The sequence below is a fragment of the Panthera pardus genome, unplaced genomic scaffold, assembly GCF_024362965.1.
Source record: "Panthera pardus isolate Hobbes unplaced genomic scaffold, ASM2436296v1 HiC_scaffold_18, whole genome shotgun sequence".
Taxonomy (NCBI): Eukaryota; Metazoa; Chordata; class Mammalia; order Carnivora; family Felidae; genus Panthera; species Panthera pardus.
The window spans coordinates 378,111-385,761 of NW_026526743.1; positions in this window are offsets into that span (position 1 = coordinate 378,111).

Below are 7,651 nucleotides of genomic sequence, written 5' to 3' on the forward strand. Positions count from 1 at the left end.
TATCAAATGCCGGCTCCCCGATATCTCCAATACCACCGTCGGGTAATACACGGAGTTTATTGCTAATCGCAGGGAGGGAGAACACCACCGCGATGGACACGGCACCTTGACACGGACACGAAGTCAAGGTTGAATTTACTGAGAATTGCAAGTTCGGTTGCAGGCGGGTCTTTCAGTGCGACGGACTTGGATTCGACTCGCGTAGACCAGGATTGGGGAGAACAGCAAGGGTTTTTAGGTGCCAACGGTTGCTTTCTTTTGCAGAGATTGAAGAATTGATGGACCTTGTGGAAGTTCCTTTGTTGAACAATCAAGCACTTTGCTAGCACAGGAATCCCCTGGAGTACTAAACCTGTGCTAATGACGACTGAACAGTTATGTTAACGTAGACGGTAGACGGTGGTAAAGGAGGTAGGTAGATAGGAAATTTCAGTCTTCGGTGACCATAGCTGTTCCACGCTGTGTCTCGTGCGGAGGGGAAGGAACAGAGGTAAAGGGAGTGTGTTTGACTCCTCTGCCTCCTTTATTCCACAAGGCACCTAAGGGCTCTTGACACCGTTTTGTGGCATGATCTATTCATTTCAATATGCTAAGAATTTACAAAAAGTAGATACAAATGTTGATTACGCCTAAAAGAGAAATATCTTGAACTTCATTTTAAAAAAATGAGTTGTGTTTAAAAAAAAAGCCAAGTAAATTAAAAAATCGAATTGGCCTTATGTAACCATTCATGAATTGAGCAGTATCCCTTTTAGTAAATGGAAAGAAGCTCCTGGGAGCTTTCCAAAGTAAACAAGACCTTTCGTTCCTCACCTGAGATAAAGAGCCCAAGACCCCATCCAGTTTATACTGGCTCTCAGAGCATGCCCATAGCCCCTTCTCCTTGTCCGACAGTTACCTCTGCTTCATTATCCTATTGAAGTCTCCACCCGAAGAGAAGCACAAGAGTGTATTAACATAACATAGGATGCATGTGTAGGCATGTTTTCTAAGCGCCTATGCACGACCTTATGCCCACCTTTGCATAAAATGACAAAGCTCCTCCTACTGAATATTCATCCTAAACCCCAAAAAGAAACCTCTCACCGCTGCCAGGGGAGTCACAGCTGTGGAAATTATTCCCTGTGATCTCCTTATTTGCTGCAAATAAAATTTCCTTTGTGTGACAGCTCCACTTGGTGTTGTCTCTATCTGTAACTCACCAAGGAGCAAACTCACATTAGTTTGGTGGCAGAACCGAACTAAAATGGAGTCTTTTAGGTCAGGGACAAAATGGAGATGGTTAATGCAGGTGCAAAAAGGAAACTTAACCTAACCTTACAGGAATTTACAGCTCATCTCAGAAATCAGTGGAGGACACCAGTCAATCCCCAAATGCCAAGTCTGTTCACGGCTGTGTCTGGACTTCCTTTCCTTGACTCAGCTACCCTGATCCAAATAAGAAAGAAGACCACTAGGCAACCAATCAACTAAAAAAGGCAAATGACTTCCATATTTATCCCATAAATACCCCTTAGCCTGTGAACAACTCAGAACTCTTGTTTCTGTAGCTTTGAGATTCCTGCTTTGCAGGCCAAAAGCCTTGCCATAAACTCATCCTGCTTTGTTTCATTCAGTATGCAGAAATTGCCTTTTGACATGCCCAATCCCTATTCAGATTTTCCAATTACCTCCCAAATCTTTCATAACTGGTTTGGTCAAGTCAGCATCCAGAGTTGTTCATTCCGTTTATCCACTCAGGGGCATTTATCCTTGAATACAGCCCTTTCAGTTTACCTTTTCAGATCTTTGACCTGTGGAGGAATTGGGTCAGTTGTCATGATGTCCCAGTTAACTGGATCCAAATAATTGGATCTCTCCAATTATTTGTTGTGTCATTAAATAATTTGTTCTTCTATGTATCTCCTTTAAAGTTTATTTTTTAAGTTTGTTTGTTTATTTATTTATTTATTTATTTATTTATTTATTTTTAGTAATCTCTACACCCAACATAGGGCTTGAACTCATGACCCCAAGATCAAGAGTTTCATGCTCTTCCAATTGAGCCAGCCAGGTGCCCCTATTTTTTAAAGTGTTAATTTTAATCCCAGTTAGTTAGCATTCAGTGTTATATTAGCTCAGGTGTATAATACAGTGATTCAATTCCTATAAAGTTTAAATCTAAAGTCCTGATAGATTTGAGTTTATCTCTCTGGACAAAAAGACCATGGAGGATAGTGAAAATATCTGAACACCAACTGAAGCCAATTCAAATCCGGGGCAATGCACCTCTGAATAGGAAAATAGATAACATTAAATGTGTGAAAAATGGTGATTTTAAAGAAAAGAACCATTTTAAGATCAAAAGATTCTTCCCCAAAATAAAAACGTTTGGTAACATTTGTTTTGCTGTTTTATATATTAAGCAGGATCAACCTGACAATAGGAAAGATAAAAATGACTGACAAAAAATATAACAGAGGCTTCCACTTTGAGTAATGGCAAAATAGGTAACTCCCATTAATCACACACACACACACACACACACACACACACACACACACACACACACACAGTCTGTTGATAAGCACCAGTAAGCTAACAGTGTGTACAGAATTTCAGGAGAATGAGTTCTGAAATTCAGGAGAACTTGGAGCCACTTTTCCCCTGAGGGGCACTGGCCAGTTCTGAAAATGGTAAGGCTGAGAAGCAAGGCACTCATCTCTGACACTGTGATGACTCCAGGCTTATAAAAGTTGGAGTCCACAGCCTGCCAAGAGTGGATAACTGATAAAACTCCTATATTTTGTGTTGGATACCAGGAACCACTGAACCCTGGAGGTAAGAGTGAATAGCATACAGATCTGCACTGGTAGGGGTCTGCAGCCCAAATCCAAATCAGCTGTAACCTTAAAACTATGTAAAAGGAATCCTGAATTGCTAATACCTTCGGGTACCTGAGGGTCAAGTGAATATCCTCTTTGGAAAAAAGATACCACCCTAAGCCTGAAATTATTTTGACAAATTTTTAAATACAATATCAGACAAAATATATTTTAAGTCAAAAACTATTGATAGACCACATGAAAGTTGCACATGGATGTTCAAAGCCTATTATATTAATATCCAGAAAAGTGGAAACCAGTGTCCATCAACTGATGAATGGGTAAACAAAATGTGGTCTATCTATACTATGGAATATAACTTGGCCATAAAAAGAGAATAAAGTACTGATACATGGATGAACCTTGAAAACATTATTAAGCAAAAGAAACCAAAGAAACCAAACCATTATTAAGCAAAAGAAACCAGCCCAAAAGGATGTATATGATTCCATTTATATGAAATGTCCATAATATGCAAATACACAGAGACAGAAGGTAGACTGGGAGTTGCCAGGGGCTGGGGGTGGGTAGGCAGAATAGGGAGGGACTGTGCATGGGTATAGAGTTTCATTTTGGAGTGCTGAAAATGTTCTGGAGGGAGAATAATGGTGAGGTACACAATTGTGTGAATATACTAAAAATCCACTGAATTGTATACTTTAAAAGGGTGACTTTTATAAAATGTGAATTAAATCAACACATGTTTTAAAAACATTGCTAGAGAGACCCTTCATAATGATAAAATGTTAAGTTCACCAAGAACATACAACAATTCTAAATTGTGTGCACCTGTATAATTAATAGGCTGGCTGAATTTTGCCCCCAGATCCTGGAAGATAGCCATTAAATCCTTAGAATCTGCTAAGTGACAGGAGTCTTTCTTATTTATGAGGGTTCCCTCAGACCACACCTGACAGTTTACACCAGACAGATGAGTTTTGGGGGGAGGGCAAGATAATTTTATGATAATGGATGACTCAGGATGGGGGCTGATCACACCAGAAAGACTAACCATGTGATTAAGGGTTGGTACTTTGAACCAGGTGATATCAATCTATGGAGGGGAAGGAGACTGGAGACTGAGCCCCAAGACTAATGATTCATTCGACCATGCCTACATAATAAGGCCCCAGTAAAGTCAATGGTCTTCTTCATTTTGACTGTTTACCTGTATTAGTTATATTAAGACCTTTTGCAGGATTCTTCTGAGTAAAATTTATATGAAATTTTTGAGATGAACTCAATATAATTTTCTCCCTTTTACCCATTTAACAAATAAGTTCTGGGCACAGCTACAAAGTGCTAACCAGTGGTAAGATGTAGCTTCAGGAAGTGGGGGGGAGATGGTGGAGTAGGGGGATCCTAAGTCCACCCTGTCCCTTGGATACACCTAGATAACCTCCACATCAGTGTAAATGACCCAGAAAGTGATTTGTTGCCTGGCAGAACGGACTCTCCACCCCTAAATGTAGAGAAGAGACCACATAAAAAAGGGTAGGAAGGGTGGAGATGCAGATAGGAACCAAACTGACCTGCAGGACCATACGCAAGAGGATGCCTCCGTTGGAGAGAAAGGAAAGGAACAGACCACACTAGGCAACCCCGGCATAGGGGACCCACACTGGAAAGACAAATCCCCATGAACATTTGGCTTAAAAATCAGAGGGACTTAATTTCATGAGTTCTTACCGTCAGTGGGGTTTAACACCTAGAACTTTAAAAATCAGTGGGGCTCAGATCTAGGAGAAGTGGAGGTTGATAGGAAACTGAGTCCCTGCCCTTAAAAAGAGCGTAACAAACAGCCCCACTGAGATATAGCTTAGAAGCAGCAGTCTGAAAAACACCTGAGGCTCAAAGGAAGGGGATTTATTTACTAATCTCAGAACATGTGCTGGAGGGACAAAGATCTTTATGAGACTTCTCCAAGAACAAAAGAACTGGTGGAAACCATTTCCCTCCCCCCCAACCCCAGTCTAGATACAAGACAACTGTGGGAGTCAGCATAGTGTCAACACTCTCCACCTAGCTTGCGAACAGCATGCCCCATCCCCACACTCTCCTGAAGACTCACACTCTCTGACCTACCTTATGCAGTATTCCTAAGTGGCTACAGGTCCCCCACAACAGACCCGTGTAAACCTTGCTAACATCATGCGCTGCTCCCACCCCTGTACTCTCCTGTAGACCAACATCTCCAACGTGCCCTCAGCAGGAGTCTATCCAAAATGGTGACACAAATATGGTAGTATACAAGCAGCCCCAACAGAGGCCAATACCACCACTCTAAAGTGACTCCTTTCCCAGAGAGAGGGGAAGATAAGCACATATATCAGTCCAATTGTGGCTCAAGCAATTGGCTGGGGACAGACATCTGGTCTGATTGCAGGCCCTGCAAACCAATGAAAACTTCTTAGGGGGCAATACACGGAGAGCACCCTGCAGTTCAGTGCTACTAAATCTGTGGAAAAAGCCTGGTCTGACCCAACTCAAGCTCAAGGTGGCCCCAGACTGGCTCCATAACAACACAGAGACCAAATTATGCCTACAACAGGCAAAGAGTCAGTGCAGATGACTGGACTGAAGGCAAATGTGGCTTAGCCACAACAGTAGGGTGCATACGACACATGTAAGAGACATCCATGAAGTGCAAGTTTCTGGTGAACAGGGGACATTGAACTTCAGGGCACTACAGGACCTCTTTTTCATATGGTCACTACTTTCAAGAGCAAGAGACATAGCTGACGTTCCTAACACAGAAACAGACACACAGAGTTAGACAAAATGAGGAGACAGAGGAATATGTTACAAATGAGAGAACAGGACAAAATCATACCAAAAGAGAGTTAAACAAAATGGAGACAAGTAATATATCTGACAGATAAGCTAAAGAAATGGTCATAAAGATACGCACTGGACTTGAGAAAAGAGTGAAGGACCTTGGTGAGTCCCTCAACAAAGACAAAACATAAAAAGGACCAGAGATGAAGAACTCAAAAAGTGAAATTGAAAATGCTCTACAGGGAATAAAGGGTAGATTAGAGGAAGTAGAAGAATGGATCAGTGATGGGTATACTGAGTAATGGAAAGCAATCAAACTGAACATGAGATAGAAAAAAGAATAATAAAAAGCAACACCATTGGGGCACCTGGGTGGCGCAGTCGGTTAAGCGTCCGACTTCAGCCAGGTCACGATCTCGCGGTCCGTGAGTTCGAGCCCCGCGTCAGGCTCTGGGCTGATGGCTCGGAGCCTGGAGCCTGTTTCCGATTCTGTGTCTCCCTCTCTCTCTTCCCCTCCCCCGTTCATGCTCTGTCTCTCTCTGTCCCAAAAATAAATAAAATACGTTGAAAAAAAAATTAAAAAAAAAAAAAAAAAGCAACACCATCAAGCATAACAACATTTGTATTATAGGGACCCCAGAAGGAGAAGAGAGGGAAAAGGAGGCAGAAAATTTGTTTGAAGAAATAATAGCTGAAAAGTTCCTGCATCTGGAAAAAGTAACAGAAATCCAAATTCAGGAGGCACAGAGAGCCCTCAACAAAATCGATCCAAGGAAATCCACACCAAGACACATAGTAATTAAAATGGCAATAAGTAGTGATAGAGAGTTTTAAAAGCTGCAAGGGAAAAGAAAACAGTTACATACAAGGGAAATCCCAGAAGGCTATCAGCTGATTTTTCAGCAGAAACTTTGCAGGCCAGAAGGGAGTGGCATGATCTATTCAAAGTGCTGAAAGAAAAAAAAAATCCTGCAGCAAAACAAACTCTATTTAGCAAGGCTGTCATTCAGAATAGGAGAGATAAAGAGTTTCAGAGTTTCCAAGACAAAAAAAAGTTTCAAAAACTAAGAAAAGTTAAGGAATTCATCACCACTAAAACATCCCTACGAGAAATGTTAAAGGGGACTCTGAGTGGAAAGGAAAGGCCCCAAGCAGGAGTAAGAAAAGTAGGAAGCGTAAAAGCAGCAAAATTAAATATATCTATAAAAATAAGTCAAAGGATTAACAAAATAAAGGGATATAAAGTATGACACCATTTACCTAAAACATGGGGGGGGGGGAGGGAGGAATAAAGAATGGGTTCAAACTTAAATGACCACCAACTGCTATATGCAGAAGGTGTTATATACAAGCCTAATGGTAACCACAAATAAAAAACCACTAATAAATATGCAAAGAATAAAGACAAAAGATTCCAAGGATGTCACTAAAGAAATCCAGCAAACCATGAAAGAAGAGAGCAAGAGAATAAAGGAATAGAGAAGAACTAGAAAAAGAAAACATAAAATGAATAACAAAATGGCAATAAGTACACACCTATCAATAATTACTTTGAATTTAAATTGATTAAATGTTCCATTCAAAAGACAACACATGGCAGAATGGATAAAAATACAAGACACATCTATATGCTGCCCATGAGAGACACATTTCAGACCTAAAGACACCTGCAGATTGAAAGTGAAAGGATGGAAAAGCATTTATCATGCAAATGGAAATGAAAAGAAAGCCAGGGTAGCAATACTTATATTGTACAAAATAGACTTTAAAAGAGGTTGTAACAAAAGACAAGGATACTACATAATCATAAAGGGAAGAATCCAAGAAGAAAATATAACAATGTAAATATTTATGCACCTAACACGAAAGCACCCAAATATATAAAGCAGCTAATAACAAACATAAAGGAAATAATCGAGAATAATACCATAGTAGGGGACTTTAACACCCTACTTAATATCAATGGTAAGATTATCCAAAAAGAAAATTAACAAGGAAACAGTAGCTTT